Here is a 17,940-nt window from a genome sequence, read left to right on the forward strand (position 1 = left end):
ATTAAATAGTCTCCTTTTGTCAGCAAACATGAGGAATGACAAGAGACAACCCATTTAAGAAGATTTAATTTTGGTTAAAACTATTCCAACACTATGAACATAAAAAAGGCTTCTCCCCTATATGACGTCTCTGATGTTTATTAACTGTTAATTTCCAAGTAAATTATTTCCCACATTAAGAAAATGAAAAAGGCGGCTTCTCTGTGTAACAGCTCTGATGGAGATCAAGAAGTGCTTTCTGGTTAAAATATTTCCCACATTAACAGGAAAAAGGTTTCTCCCCTGTGTGAGTTTTCTGGTGCTTAACACAGCCTGATTTATTGCTAAAACATTTACCACACTCTAAACATGAAAAAGGCTTCTCTCCTGTGTGGATTCTCTGGTGCTTAACACAATTTGATTTATTGGTAAAACATTTCCCACATTCTGAACATGAAAAAGGCTTCTCCCCTGTGTGAGTTCTAAGGTGGGTAACAAAATGTGATTTACGTGCAAAACATTTCCCACATTCTGAACATGAGAAAGGCTTCTCCCCTGTGTGGATTCTCTGGTGATTAACACAATCTGATTTATTGTTAAAACATCTCCCACATTCTGAACAGGAAAAAGGTTTCTCCCCTGTTTGAGTTCTCTGGTGATTAACAAAATGTGATTTAAGTGCAAAACATTTCCCACATTCTGAACAGGAAAAAGGCTTCTCCCCTGTGTGAGTTCTCTGGTGCTTAACACAATTTGATTTCCTGCTAAAACATTTCCCACATTCTGAACATGAAAAAGGCTTCTCCCCTGTGTGAGTTCTCTGGTGATTAACAAAATGTGATTTAAGTGCAAAACATTTCCCACATTCTGAACAGGAAAAAGGCTTCTCCCCTGTGTGAGTGCTCTTGTGCGTAACCAATTGTGATTTACGTGTAAAACATTTCCCACATTCTGAACATGAAAAATATTTAGCTCCTGTGTGAATTCTCTGTTGTGTAACAAAATGTGATTTCTTGTTAAAACATTTCCCACATTCTGAACATGAAAATGACTTCTTTGCTTTAGGAGCAGTTTGTTTTTTATTGCCTCTTTTGTGACTTTGATTTTCCTTAGTAGTCAGTAATGAATCAGAAGATGGGACCTGTTTCATAGGATCAGATGACAGATCTTTGCTGTGAATGGATGATGATATATCTAGAGTAACAGCAATCACTTCAGTTGTATCTTGTAGGATCTCAAGATCATCTGATTTAAAAATTGAGGATGTCAGCTGTCCCTCTGATCTCCTGGTACATTCATCTGCTAAGATCAAAAACATTTTTAATAAAATATCCTTCAGTTTTATATTTTTGAACATTTCTACTTAAACTGTTCATAAAAATGGCAAGTTATGTAAAAATCTTTTTTTTACCAAGTCAATGACAGTTCACAGTCTAATAGAAAACCTTGTTGGATGAACCAGTAGTGTGCGGTGTTCAACTGTTTGTTCATTCTGCCTCCCAAATATCGAATAAAAAGAAACCAATCAATGTTATGTAGGCGAAAATAATACCAATTCTCATCTCACAAAAAACAAGTCCCCACTCAGGTCCATCATCTGTCAATGGAAAAACAGAGGTTCCCGCACTATTAGTGGCTCAAAGGCTGCTGAAAAGCAACAAGGTTTCTATAAACCAATCCAGCAAAATCCGCTCTCACTTCGGAGTCTTGCAGTGTGCGCAAACAACATTTAGGATCCCTGTATTTAGCAATATTATAGTGAGAAGAATCCACTTAATTTGCGGTGTCTCCTGGAGCACAATCTGGGCACTATGTGCTGGGTAATAAAATGGCAAATGTGTAATTTTCACTCTCTCTCCAACATCCACTGCGTGTTAATTTCCAGAAAGTGGCTGTGGAGTCAAAATATTCACTCCTCCTTAGGATTATAACCCTCAGTGAATTAATTTATAAAATGGAATCACTTTATGGGGATTTCTACTAATCTGGTTTTCTGTCATTTAGTTATATTAGGGCTTCTGCAAACCCCCCAAAAAGGCACGTACCCCTGTCTTCAATGCCATCAATGTGATAATGTTCAGAAAGGAAGCACTTTATTCAGTCCACACTCGGGCAAAAAATAAATGTTTTACATTAACAAGTGTGGTACCATTGGTCAAATAGGACACTTATCCTCTTAATTCCATACCATCAGGGCCGGCGTTATGGGCAGGCAGACCAGGCAGCTGCCTAGGGCCCCCGCTCCTCCAGGGGCCCCCAGCCAGCGGCACATCATACAGCCGCTATGGGGCCCCTGTGAGGCAGGGGGTCCGCCTGCCCCCCAGCGCCGCCTCCCGCCGCCGCACTGAAGGAGGCAGTGATGGAGGAGAGAGTGTCAGCTGACTTTCCCTCTCCCATCATTCCCCGCTCTGCCTCTGACGTCATCGCGCTCTGTGTGCCAGACAGAGCAGGAGGAGACAGGAGCAGCCAGCAGTGTGGGCACGAGGAGAAGGTGAGGAGTGTTTTTTTTTTATATCAGTGTGAGTACTGGACTGTGGGGCCACTCTGGGGGGAATATATACCATGCTGGGCTGTATCATACCATGCTGGGGGGGCTATATACTATGCTGGGCTGTAACATACCATGCTGGGGGGGCTATATACCATGCTGGGCTGTATTATACCATACTGGGGGGGCTATATACCATGCTGGGCTGTATCATACCATGCTGGGGGGGCTATATACCATGCTGGGCTGTATCATACCATGTTGGGGGGGCTATATACCATGCTCGGCTGTATTATACCATGCTGGGGGGCTATATACCATGCTGGGGTGGTATATACCATGCTGGGGGGGCTATATACCATGCTGGGCTGTATTACACCATCCTGGGAGGCTATATATTATGCTGGGGGGGCTATATACCATGCTGGGCTGTATCATACCATGCTGGGGGGGCTATATACCATGCTCGGCTGTATTATACCATGCTGGGGGGCTATTTACCATGCTGGGGTGGTATATACCATGCTGAGGGGGCTATATACCGTGCTGGGCTGTATTACACCATCCTGGGAGGCTATATACCATGCTGAGGGGGCTATATACCATGCTGGGCTGTATCATACCATGCTGGGGGGATTATATACCATGCTGGGCTGTATTACACCATCCTGGGAGGTTATATACCAAGCTGGGGGGGCTATATACCATGCTGGGCTGTATCATACCATGCTGGGGGAGCTGTATACCATGCTGGGCTGTATCATGCCATACTGGGGGGCTATATACCATACTGGGATGTATCATACCATGCTGGGGGGGGCTATATACAATGCTGGGCTGTATCATACCATGCTGGGGGGGCTATATACCATGCTGGGCTGTATCATACCATGCTGGGGGGGGCTATATTCTATGCTGGGCTGTATCATACCATGCTGGGGGGCTATATACCATGCCCGGCTGTATTATACCATGCTGGGGGGCTATATACCATGCCCGGCTGTATTATACCATGCTGGGGGGGCTATATACCATGCTGGGCTGTATTATACCATACTGGGCTGTACTATTCCTTTCTGGGGGGGCTATATACCATGCTGGGCTGTATTATACCAATCTGGGGGGATATATACCATGCTGGGCTGCATTATACCATGCTGGGCTGTATTATACCTTGGTGGGCTGTATATCATGCTGGGCTGTATTATGCAGCCCACCATAGTATACAGCCCAGCATGGTATACAGCCTGTATAACATGCTGGGCTGTATTATACCATGGTGGGCTATATACCATGCTGTGCTGTATCCCATGGTGGGCTGGGCTGTATAACATGTGGTGCTGGGCTATATACCATGTGGTGCTGGGCTATATACTATGCAGCTGTGTTATATACCATGGGGGTACATTTTACATTATATTCTATAGGGGGAGGCTGTGTTATATAATATGGGGGGCTACATTATATTCTATGGGGAGGTGGGCTGTATTATATTCTATTTGGGGCTACATTATATTCTATGGGGGCTGTATTATAATTATTATATTCGATGGGGGCTGCATTATGCTATATGAGGAGGGCTGCATTGTATTCTATGGTGGAGCTACATTATGTTATATAAGGGGCTGCATTATATCCTATGAGGGGGTTGCCATATATTCTATGGAGGGGCTGCATTATACTATATGGGGGGAGGGGCTGCATTATATTCTATGGGGGGATACATTATATTCTGTGGAGTGGCTGCATTATACTCTGGGGTAGCTGCATTATTCTCTAAGGGGTGGCTGCATTATACTATAAGAGGGGGGCTGCATTATATTCTATGGGGGTTACATTATATTGTATGGTGGGGCTCATTATACTCTGTGGGGTGGCTGCATTATGCTGTATTGGGTGGCTGCATTATACTATATGTGGGCTGCATTATACTGTATCGAGGACTATGGGGAATAGATTATATGAAGAACTATGGGGTGCATTATGCTATGGGAAGCGAATTGTACTATATGGGTGACTATGGCGGTGCATTATACTATATGGAGAACTATGAGGAGTGTATTATACTATATGGAGGACTGAGCAGTGTATTTTAATATATGGAGGGCTATGAGGAGTGTATTATACTATATGGAGGACTGAGGAGTGTATTATACTATATGGAGGACTATGGGGAGTGTATTATACTATATGGAGGACTGAGCAGTGTATTTTATTATATGGAGGGCTATAAGGAGTGTATTATACTACATGGAGGACTGAGGAGTGTATTATACTATATGGAGGACTATGGGGAGTGTATTATACTATATGGAGGCGGCACGGTGGCTCAGTGGTTAGCACTGCAGCCTTGCAGTGCTGGGGTCCTGGGTTCGAATCCCACCAAGGACAACATCTGCAAGGAGTTTGTATGTTCTCCCCGTGTTTGCGTGGGTTTCCTCCGGGCACTCCGGTTTCCTCCCACATTCTAAAGACATACTAATAGGGAATTTAGATTGTGAGCCCCATCGGGGACAGTGATGATGATGTGTGCAAACTGTAAAGCGCTGCGGAATATGTTAGCGCTATATAAAAATAAAGATTTATTTTTTTTATTTTATATGGAGGACTGAGCAGTGTATTTTATTATATGGATGGCTATAAGGAGTGTATTATCCTACATGGAGGACTGAGGAGTGTATTATACTATATGGAGGACTATGGGGCAGATTATATTATATGGAGGACTATGGGGTGTAAACTGTAGATGTGCTGCTGATAACATGATACTGTATGGTGATCTGTAGGTGTGTGCACACATTGCGGATTAGTCTGCGGCTTTTTCTGCAGAGAATCCATATCTCTTGGCAGAAACCGCAGGGTAAAGCACATGCATTTTTCCTGCGGATTCCTAGCATGTGTACAGCGGATTTGATGCAGGCTCTAGTGAGGTTTGGCAGTGCGGATGAGAGATTGATTGATTTGTATGTCCCAGAACGTACTCTGCAGCTGCGGTTCCGCAAAAAAGAAGTAACACGCTGCAGAAAATAAACCACAGCAAATCTGCACGGAATTTTCCGCAGCATGTGCATGACGGATTTGGTTTTCCATAGGATTACATGGTACTGTAAACTGCATGGAAACTGCTGCGGATCCGCAGGACCAAATCCGCTGCGGATTCGCAGCAAAAACCGCAACGTGTGCACACACCCTTAGTGATCCATTAGTGATCGTTCTGTTCCCATCATTCTTTCTCTGACGGTGGAAAGAGGCCGGGAAACAAGAGTTGAACGACTTCTTCAATTTTGTCGATCATTTAGCGGCCTGAACTCAGCGCATGTAACTACAATCGAAATACTTCTGTGTGATGTGCAATATGTCAGCATTTGGGGCCCCATTTTAAACTTTGCCTAGGGCCTCACTTTGCCTAAAACCGGCCCTGCATACCATTTCACCATAAACTAATATGCTCACCTTAGGCTACTTTCACACATCCGGTGTGGGGTCTGGCGGCGTGCGGCGAAAAGCCGGGCCGCCGGATCCGGCCTGCAGCGGTGACACCGGATGTGTGTGCGGCGTCTGATACGGCTCGGACGTGATTTAAAGGAGCCGCAGGAGGAACATATACACCGGTGGACAGAGGCAGCCGCTGAGAGAGACAGCTGCTGAAAGGGAGGGGAGGGGAGAGAGGGGTGGAGAGAGAGACAGACATGTGGGGTTAACACTCAGTGTCCAGGTGAGAGAATCTCTCTCTCTTGCCGGGCACTTGTGGGGTTAACCCCACAGAGAGATCTCGCTCTCTCACCCAGACACTGTGAGGGTTAACCCCACAAGTGCCCGGCGAGAGATCTCTCACAAGTGTCCGGGTGACAAAGAGATCTCTCTCTCTCGCCGGGCACTTGTGGGGTTAACATTCACAGAGTCCGGGCATGCGCTGTGGAAAAATCCGGTCCGGCACTGACAAAAAACGTTGCAGAGAACGTTTTTTGCAGATGCCGGACGGCTAATTTTTGCCGTGTCCGGCAACAACCGGACATGACGCATAACCATCCGGCACGATGAGGCGACCATGAAAGCTTATGGGACAAAACTGGATCCGGTGCTGGATCCGGTTATTAAAAATGTCGCCACATCGTGCCGGATTCCAAAAACCGGATGTGTGAAAGAGGCCTTACACTGACATCTATCATTTGCTTCATTTAATACAATACGCAGTGTTAGTGGGCACAACCTGGCTATTTTAATAGATACAAGCTTATTTTCGACTCCCCTCTCACTTGTGAAACGTGTAGTGCACACAGAACTACTTGCTGTCTGTGGAACGCAAGCAATGGGTCTTCCGGTGCTTGGAACACACGCCGACATCACTTCCGCTTTAGTTGCTCAGGACACAAGTAATTCCAGTCCCGCCCCTTTCCTATTTAGCCTCCGGCATTCAGACTCCACATTGCGACGTGACAAGTGGTGGAAACCGTGTTCAGCCTGACACCCGTCACCACTGACCACCCATGGTAAGAATTTCATAGATTATTATGCCCATATAACCTATATGTCTCACACATGTATCAGTGGAATTATAACGTTCTGATACATTTCTCTTTAGGTTCACAAAGAGCTAATGTACGGAATCTACTATAATTACAGGTATAAACGCTCCTCTATTCGCTTTTTTATATATACGTGTTTAACCCTATACTCACCTTGTAATGTTCTTCTATATAGAATCCCAACAGGGAGCGTTACTACAAGCCTCGCTCTTAACACATCAGGTATCCTTATAATACCACTTTAAGGCTAATTTCACACTTGCTTTTTTTTGCAGCGCGTTTTTCCCGCAAAAAAACGCATTGAAAAAACGCATACAAAAGCATACAACTGCTGCGTTTTTTTCAAGCATTTTTATGCGTTTGTATGCGTTTTTAGTGCGTTTTTACTGCGTTTGCGTTTTTTCCAAACATTAGGTGGCCCCTCACACTAACCCAAACCATGACTTTACTAACCCTAACCCTGACCCTAACCCTAACCCTAACCCTGACCCTAACCCTTAACCAAACCATACTTAACCCTAACCCAAACCCTAAACCCTAACTAACCCTAACCCTGACCCTAAACCTAACCCTAACCCTAACCCTGACCCTAACCCTGACCCTGACCCTAACCCTAACCCTAACCCTGACCTTAACCCTGACCCTGACCCTAACCCTAACCCTGACCCTAACCCTTAACCAAACCATACTTAACCCTAACCCAAGCCCTAAACCCTAACTAACCCTAACCCTGACCCTAAACCTAACCCTAACCCTAACCCTAACCCTAACCCTGACCCTAACCCTGAACCTGACCCTAACCCTAAACCTGACCCTAACCCTAAACCTGACCCTAACCCTTAACCAAACCATACTTAACCCTAACCCAAACCCTAAACCCTAACTAACCCTGACCCTGACCCTAACCCTAACCCTAACCCTGACCCTGACCCTAACCCTAACCCTAAACCCCCTTAACTAACCCTAACTCTAACCCAAACCCCTAAATTCCATGGTCAACAAAAAAAACGCATGTGCAAAAAAACGCATACATAAGCATGCCAATGTGCACATATGCGCACCCATAGACTTATAATGGGTGTCTTGCTGTAAAAAAACGCATTGCGCGCGCATGCATTTTTTTGAGGCAAGTCGAATGCCCAAAAAATGCAACAGGATGCATTTTGTGCGCCCGAGCGCATACCGCAAAAAAACGCATGCGCGGAAAAACGCGTACAAACGCATGTGTATGCGCACATAAGCGCATCCCATGCAAAGTATAGGAAAAAAAACGCATGCGCTATTTAGCGCTAAAATACCGCGAAAAAAACGCAAGTGTGAAACCAGCCTAATTACCACGAACTAATCACCTCCTGGTCTGATCTCTAATTATTTTTTGATCTTAGTACTATTGGCCTCACAAAGTTCTGCCATATGCCACACTGAATTAATATACAGCATTCTACTATACCAGGGAGCTGGATAGCTCACCATTGTGCTTCTAACAACAGGTAATTTATTATATCTCTAGTTTCTCCTTTATGTGTATCCTATTTTTTACTTAGCATACTTACGTGAGCTTATATTATATTCCAGTGGGGATCCACGTTTGTTCTCCATATTTACCACAATAATTTTAAGCAGTCATGGTTTATGATGCATGTAGGCCAGGACACTGGTTTATCTGACCACTACATTTACTGGGCCCTGCTGTCCTAGTTTAGTTTGATTGTTAACGAGCAGAGCAAAAAAAAAAAAACAAAAAAAAACAGAACTAAGCATCAGACTGCTATATATTCAGACGTAGCTTGGGGGAGGCATTTATGCACATTTAATCGAAGTACATTTGATCAAAGTATGAGTCAGTTATAACATGGCAGTTAGACAGGGCAGGAGACAGTTAAGACATTTATATACATCTTATCCATGTATATTTGGATTACAACAAATATACTGTATACCATATGCATTTGTATAATTTATATCCTGGCCGCTGCATTTATACACATCCACCGCCCTGGCGCTAACTCTTTACACTCTATCCATATCGGCCCCTCAGTCCTTTCCTTTGTACAGCACTCATGCTCTCTTCACACTGCTACATTGCACAGATCCAGTCAGTCCCACCATTCAACAATCAGAGACACTCTCACAAATCACTTAACCATCTGCTCACTCTTTCTATCCTCCTCCTAGTCGCAGGGGACATCTCTCCCAACCCCGGCCCCTCATGTTATAGTAAGTCAAACCCCCCAACTGCTACACTCAGAAACCCCTCTAATCTTATTAATGTTCCCTGCATGCCTTCTGTCGCTTAATTGTGCCCTTTGGAATTCTCTCTGTGTTACAAACTCTCCTTCATCCATGACTTTCTTCTGGCTCTTACTGAAACTTGAATCCAGCAGACACTACCACTGCTGCTGCTCTTTCATATGGGGGACTAGACTTTTCTCATACCCCAAGATCAGACAATGGAGCAGGTGTAGGCATTGGTCTGCTTCTATCACCAAAATGTACCTTTCAGGTTATCCCTCAAGCACCCTCACTTGTCTTCCCTTATTTTGAGGTCCAGGCCGTCAGACTCTACACCCCCTTCTCCATGTGAGAGGCGGTGGTGTATCGTCCTCCCGGCCCCTCCCAACAGTTCCTGGATCATTTTGCCACCTGGCTTCCACATTTTCTCTCCTGTGACATCCCCACCCTCATCATGGGCGATTTCAACATCCCCATTGCTCTTTCCCTCTCCCCATCTGCTTCTCACCTTTTATCTCTAACCTCCTCTTTCGGCCTCTTGGAGCATACTAACTCTCCAACGCATGAAGACGGAAACTCCCAACACTTGGTCTTCTCTTGGCTTTGTGCAGTGGATGATTTTGCAAACTCCCCTCTCCCACTCTCTGACCATAACCTTCTTTCATTCTCTATCAAGAACTGCCATCCCACTCAGGTCACCCTCACTGTCCACACTTACAGAAACATACAGGCCACCCAGAAACTTATGAAGAACTTGCAGTCATCATTGGCCCCTATTACAATGAAACACTTCAAAGTGCCCTGGATGAAATTTCACCTATATACAGAACAACACGACACAGACGTCAACAACCCTGGCACACCCTGCAAACACGTTTCCTGCAGCGGTGCTCCAGGTGTGCCGAACGTCTGTGGAGAAAATCCAATCTACCAGAAGATTTCATCCATTATAAGTTTATGCTTCGAACATACAACACTGCCCTTCACCTCTCCAAACAAACCTATTTCAACACCCTCATCACCTCACTGTCCAATAACCCAAAACGTCTCTTTTCATTCTCTACTCAACCCAAGAGTGCAGGCCCCAACCACAGAGCTTTGAGCTGACGATCTGGCCAATTACTTCAAAGAAAAAATTGACCATATCCGACAGGAAATTATCTCCCAATCACCTCATACCATGCACTGTCCTCCCTCCCCCACTGCATCTAGCTCACTCTCTGATTTTGAAACAGTCAAAGAAGAAGTAAGTAGGCTCCTTGCATCTTCTCGCCCAAGCACTTGCATCAATGACCCAATTCCGTCACATCTCCAGTCCCTTTCCCCTGCTGTCACCTCTCACCTATCTAAAATATTTAACCTCTCTCTCTTCCGGTATCTTTCCTTCCTCATTTAAGCATGACATCATACAGCCATTACTTAAAAAACCATCCCTCGACCAAAACTGTGCTGCTCACTATAGACCTGTCTCTAATCCTCCCTTCATCTCTAAACCCCTGGAACGCCTGGTCCACTCCCATCTTATCCACTATCTCTCTGATAACTCTCTACTCGACCCTCTCCAATCCGGTTTCCGCTCTTTACACTCTACTGAAACTGCCCTCACTAAAGTCTCTAATGGTCTACTAACGCTAAATCTAATGGTCATTACTCCATGCTAATTCTCTTGGATCTTTCTGCAGCGTTCGACACTGTGGATCATCAGCTCCTCCTCACTATGCTCCGCTCCATCGGCATCAAGGACACCGTTCTCTCCTGGTTCTCCTCCTATCTCTCTGATCGCTCCTTTACTGTATCTTTTGCTGGTTCCTCCTCCTCTCATCTTACCCTTACTGTTGGGGTTCCTCAAGGATTGGTTCTAGGCCCCCTCCTCTTCTCTTTGTATACTGCCCCTATTGGTCAAACAATCAGTAGATTTGGTTTTCACTACCATCTCTATGCTGATGAAACCCAATTATATGCTTCCTTTCCTGACATCATGCCTGCCTTTTTAGAAAACACCAGCGATTGTCTAAACACTGTGTCTAACATCATGTCCTCACTATATCTGAAACTGAACCTGTCAAAGACTGAACTCCTTGTGTTTTCTCTCTCCACTAATGCACCTATACCCGACATTGCCATTTCTGTGTGTGGTTCCACTATTACTCCCCAGCAACATGCCTGCTGTCTTGGGGTCATACTTGACTCCAAGCTTTCATTCGCCCCCCACATCCGATCACTGGCTCGCTCTTGTTATCTGCACCTCAAAAACATTTCTAGAATTCAACCTTTTCTTACCTTCGACTCCACAAAAACTCTTACTGTTTCTCTTATTCATTCTCGTCTGAACTATTGTAACTCTCTTCTAATCGGTCTCCCTCTTACCAAACTCTCCCCCCTCCAATCTGTCTTGAATGCTGCAGCCAAGATCATATTCCTCGCCAATCATTACACCGATGCCTCTACCTTGTGCCAGTCATTACACTGACTACCCATCCACTCCAGAATCCAGTACAAACTTAGTACACTCACCCAAAAAGCTCTCCATGGCTCAGCACCACCCTACATCTCTTCTATCGTCTCAGCCTACCACCATACCCGTGTCCTCCGTTCTGCTGATGACCTGAGGTTAGCATCCTCAACAATCAGATTCTCCCACTCCCGTCTCCAAGACTATACATGTGCTGCACCAATTCTTTGGAATGCACTTCCCAGGTCAATACGATTAGTCCCCAATCCCTACAATTTTAAACGTGCCCTGAAAACGCATTTATTCAGATTGGCCTATCGCCTCAACACACTAACCTAATCTATCCCTGTGCGGCACAGTCAAAAGTTTTACCATAACCAGGTTCCCCGTATCATGTCCCCACATGCTTTATGCATCCATTAGTCCTCTGTGTCTGTACTGTTACACACTTAACATTATGGCTGGTCCTTACAATCAGGGCAACTCTTACCACCCACCTTTCGTGTCTACCTCTTTCCTCATAGACTGTAAGCTTGCGAGCAGGGCCCTCTTTCCTCTTGGTATTTGTTATAATCTATGTGATTATTGCTATGCTGTAATGTCTATCGTCTGTGCAAGTCCCCTCTGAAATGTAAAGTGCTGTGGAATATGTCGGCGCTATAGAAATAAAATTATTATTATTATTTATTAGGTTCATTATCCATTATTTTCTTTCCTTTCAGTCTTCCCATCTGGTTCTCCATACATATTATTTTATTTTTTTCTGTACAATTATCTCTTACTATGTAAATGTATTTCATTATCTTTTTTGTAAATTATACTACATCTTCGATTTTCCATACATTGTAAGCAGGACATAGTCATTGTAAGCTTTTATTTATCATTTAATCGCAGACTGAGGAAGGCCATGTAGGCTGTAACGTTGGGAGCTGAATAGCTCACCATTGTGCTTCTTACAACAGTGGGGATCCACGTTTGTTCTCCATATTTACCACAATAATTTTAAGCAGTCAGACTGAGGAAGGCCATGTAGGCCGAAAGGTTATTTTACGGACTGCACAAATAAAAACATTTCTACTATACATGGACGCCTTAAGTTGAGTGCCAAGTTATCGTATTTTTCGCTTTGTGAGACACACTTTTTTTCCCCCAAATTTGTGGGGGAAATGGGGGTGTGTCTTACAATGCGGATATACCGGTAACCACTTACCTGTAAGTAGCTGCAGGCTGGGATGAGGGGTTGTCCGCTGCCGCCGCGCTGCTGTTACCCGCCGCCGTTGCCTGGGATGTCCGCTGCTGCTGCCTGGGGAGTCCGCGTCCGCCCGTGATGTCCGCTGCTGCGGGGGGGCTCTGCCGACATTTTGTGAAAGGCCAGAACCCCCCGGGAGTTCTGTGGTTTCCTCCTGTGCGGTGGACTCCAGTAACATGGCCGCCGGGAGGTGGCGCAAGCGCAGACGAAAATCTCGGGAGATGAGATTTCAGTGCTGAGATCTCATCTCCTGAGATCTCCATGCTGGGATCTCCATCTGCGTAGGCGGCCATTTTACTGGAGTCCACATGCACAGGCTGAAACTATGGAACTTCCAGGGGGCTCTGGTCTTTCAAGAAATGTCGACAGAGCCCCCCGCAGCGGCGGACATCCCGGGCAGCGGCAGCGGACAGCAGCAGCCGAAATCCCAGGCAGTGGTGGCCTCGGACACCCTGGGCAGCGGCGACGGGCAGCAGCAGACCTGTAATAAGTATCAGGCACATGGGACCCTGGCAGCACACTGTTTATCTCGGTGATACAAACCCATGCACTTCATCCTTCTTTAATTTTGCACTGCAGCACTTTGTACCGGATACTTATTACAGGCACATTGTAGTTATATGCCCCATGATGTGTCTGCACTATTAGCACTTTATCACACAGCGATTGTGGCACTGGTTTCTGTATACCACCTTTGGCACTAGAGCACTTTGTTTATAACACTCTTCACATTTGCACAATGCAGCACTTTGTTAATATGGAGGGAATCAAATTTAAAAAAAATATGAAATCAGAAAAACAATGATAGGGGCAGTTGAAAAAATTAGGAAAAAAACTGAAGCAAAAAATGTGGTCAATTCTGTACTTAATATCCCCTATCCAGGTATATATGGTCCCCTCATCCCTATTCAGATATACATGGCCCCCTCATCCCTATCCTGGTATGCATGGCACCATCTCATCCTAGTAAGCATGGTCCCATCCCTATCCTGGTATGCAGGGACCCCCATCTCGTCCTAGTATGCAGGGCCCCATCTCGTCCTGGTATGCAGGGCCCCATCCTTATAAGAAGCCCCCACCCCCATTCCTATCCTGGTATGCATGGCCCCATCAGAAAACAATAAAAAACCCAAATCACTACACTTACCTACCCGGTGTTCCCTTCACAGCCTCCTGCTCTGGTGCCAGCAACTGCTTTATGCTTGTAATCAGCACTGAGAACAGTGAGTATTCATGAATATTCATTTCTCTTAAGTAGCGGCACACGTGACCGCCGGTAGCAGCAGGAAGCCGGTGGCTGACACTGCGCGCTACTGAAGGGAAATGAATACTCACTGCCCTTTGTGTGCACAGTCCTGGCAGCTGTGCTTTGCTTGTGAGCAGCGCATGGCGTCCCTGCCATGTGCTGCTTACAAGCATATAACAGTTGCTGGCACCAGAGCAGGACGCTGCGAGGGAACGCGGGGTAGGTAAGTGTAAAGGTTTTTTTTTCTATTGTTTTCTGATGGGGCCATGCATACCAGGACCGGGGTTGGGGGCTAATCATATCAAGACACTATTATTAAAGAGAAATGAATATTCATTGCCCTCCAAGCCCATGGGTGTGTAATGCAGTGAATATTCATTTCTCTTTAGCAGCGGGAACAGGAGTTAGCCGCAGCCACTGGCTCCAGCCTCCTGTGACCTGCTGCTCCACGGATGCCGTTCCCCCACCCCCCACCACATCCAAAGCAGGTACATCTGGACTATAAGATGCACCCCCCATTTTCCTCCACATTTTTGAAGGAAAACAGTGCTTCACACAGTCCGAAAAAAACGGTAGTTTTAATACAAACTTAAAAACTCAGGAAAAAGGGAAACTCTGCTGTTATTGTACAGAAATTCACACTTGGCCTCACTGCACATTTACTGTTGTCGCTCATAAAAGAGAAGTTTGGCCAGAAAGACTGGACCTGGTCTTGTAGGGACCATGAGACATTCAGCAGCACAGAAGGGAGAGAAGATTCATCCGATAAGATCTCAGGGATCTAGGAAGCCAACAGCATCATTACCCTCCGCTTTCTCTTACAGGCCCAGCATAATACTTTTCTTCAAGTGATTTTTTATCTTGTCAGCACATTCTACGTACGCTGTCATTTGGCTTTATAGTTACAGATCTGGGCAGGTAACGGTCAGCGTCTTCTAATACCAGGGGGTAGGTGGATCTACCAGGTTGTAAGTTCTATAGAAAAGGGCTTTCAATGCCAGATAACATTTCAACCATTTTGGGTGGAGGAGAATGTTGTGGTCTAGAGGCAAAATGGTGATCATGGTAATACGGCCGGACTACACCACCGATAAAGCAGCCACAGCCGGTGACTGAGAGGAATCTGTGACTTCTCTGCATTCAGTGGTTACTACTCACCTGGGTAGTCATATGTGGGAATCTCCTCTTTACACCACTCATCACCCCTCACATATGTCTCTGTAGTATTAATATGGGTCAGATCTTCACCCTGAAACAAATATTGTAAAAGTCACAGACAGATGGAGAAGTCCCATCTATGATCAGCTCTAATCCTGCCATCTCCACCGTTCTCATTACACAAGTATAAAACATATAATACTGGTGGATAAAACAAGACTGAGCACAAGACCTTCACAGCCGCCTACACATCATAGGGGAGATCTCCTGACACCGTCTCTCCATCTACCTGATGATCCTGAGGAGCACTGGGATCTTCTTGGTTACAGTCCTGTGGAAGAAGAGGACGGGGACATCTCTCTGGTGTTGTCCTCTTACTGGATAGATCTGGAGGAAACACATACAGGGACTGAATTCATTCTCTACATACAGATAATTATAGGCCGCGTGTATTTAGTCCTGTCTATTACCTGGAGATGTGAGGGGCTGGGGAACCTCCATTATGATGTTCTTTTACTGATCTCTGTGTCCTAAATACTCCCACTCTTCCATGGAGAAATAGACAGCGACATCCTGACACCTTATAGGAACCTGACACATACAATGATACCGTCATCCCCGATCCCTTCATAGTGTTACTGTATAATGTCCCAGCATTCCCAGCAGTGTCACCTCTCCAGTCAGCAGCTCAATCATCTTGTAGATGAGTTCTAGGATTTTCTGGTCATTGATGTCCTCATGGATCAGGGGGTGAGGTGGAGGCCCTGTGATTGGGCTCAGGGGTCTTCGCCATCCCTCAGACACAGGGTCCTGACGGCGATCACTAGAGGTCTTCTTCACCACTGTGTAATCCTGGTTATGGAGAGACACATTAATAAATCTCACTACAGACATTTCCAGAGTCCTCACCTCTCCAGTTCTGTCCATCTGTTATTCCCACAGATAAGAATGATGTAATGTGACGTCATCAGAATCTCTCACCTCTCCAGTGAGACGGAAGAGGATCTCTAGGGTGAGGTGTAACATCCTCTCCGCCATCTTGTCTCTGTCCATATCCATCCTTGATGGGTAAATCAGGAAAATTCTCTTCTGTAGAAGATCTTCACTGAGAGGATCCGATATTGTAGAGACCTGAATGAGAAGAAGATGATCCGATGTAACACCATAAGAATCCTGTGTAATAATACAATTACTGGAGATAATAAGGGAAACATATGAGGAGATTTATTATCTTACAGGGTTTAGTTTTCTCCCCTGACATCTACTAATAAAACCTATATATTTAGGCCACAGACAACAAGCAGTTTCCTCCTCGGAGTCGGCAGCTGAACACGTTCCTCATAGACTCATCTTCCATAACGCTAATTCTCGTCTCATTACCGACACTGGAATCGGCGTTAGCAATACTGCAGGAGATATTCATTACACGCAGTAGCGTAGCTACTGGAGCTGCAGAGGGGGTGGTCGCCTCGGGCCCTGTGTTCTGAGGGGGCCCACCCGGAGCTACGCTACTGTCAGGGCTGGCGTTTGTACTGCACATGTATCAGAGTGCAGGGAGTGAGTCATGTGACCGCTCTTCTGCAGTCTGTGGAGGAGAGGGGGAAGGAAGGTCACCCACCCAATCCAGGATGAGCGCGCTCTCCTTCAAAGCTCCCTGCTGCAGAGAAGTCATCAGCCCCAAACGCCTGGACGCAGCGGGGCTTGCTCTGCCTCTGACTGTGAGCTGGCCGCTCACAGGCAGCACATGATCCCTGGCTGCAGTCGGCTCTTGCTTCCGCTGACGTCCTGACAAGTGCTGCCAGAAGCCGGGGGTCCATCTTCCTCCTTCTGCGCTGGCTGCCAGGCTTGTGACGTCAGCGCTGGGTTAGGTGCTGCCTGTGAGCGGCCAGCGATAACACCGCTCACAGGCAGTATAGGCAGCATGAGGTATTTACAAAATTCATTAGGGGCCCCGGGGGGATACATTGAGGGTTAATTTAAAGTAGTGGACAACCCCTTTAAACTTTTATGTCTTGTTTATCCTGCAAGCTGGACAGAGACTAAGGGTATGTGCACACGTTGCTTATTCCATTGTGGATTTTTCTGCACGGACTCTGCAGAATCCGCAGGTAAGACGACCTGTGTTTTACCTGCGGGTTTCCTGCGGATTTAGTGCGGATTTGCTCTGCGTTTTTACACCTGCGGATTCCTATAATGGAATAGGTGTAAAAACGCTGCGAAATCCGCACAAAGAATTGACATGCTGCAGAAAATAAACCGCTGTGTTTCCGCGCTGAATTTTCCGCAGCATGTGCACAGCGGTTTTTGTTGCTCACTATGGGCCTGATTCACCGTCTCTCCTGCCTTGATTGACATGGCTGACGTCTCCTGTGTCATCCACTGTCTGTCCAGCTCTCGCACCTGCACAGGAGGGAACAGGAGCTGCGCAGCACAACAGACCGGATGACATAGGAGGCGTCAGCCACGTCAGTAAAGGCAGGAGGATGGCAATTGTGGGGTCAGAGGAGGCGCTGAGCAGGGACCATAGACACTCATCCGACTGGACGCTGCCGATTAGCTTACGAGAAGGAGAATGATTATTTTCTTAAGTTTGCGAGCAGCTGGAATCTT

General features: G+C 45.9%; 1 pseudogene; it reads right to left on the reverse strand.

Annotated features, from left to right (window-relative positions):
- LOC141099692 (uncharacterized) overlaps positions 1–17,940 on the reverse strand; it is a 100,215-nt pseudogene that overhangs the window by 56,365 nt on the left and 25,910 nt on the right.

Source organism: Dendrobates tinctorius, unplaced genomic scaffold (assembly GCF_039654945.1).
Source record: "Dendrobates tinctorius isolate UK_male_01 unplaced genomic scaffold, ASM3965494v1 ptg000101l, whole genome shotgun sequence".
NCBI lineage: Eukaryota > Metazoa > Chordata > Amphibia > Anura > Dendrobatidae > Dendrobates > Dendrobates tinctorius.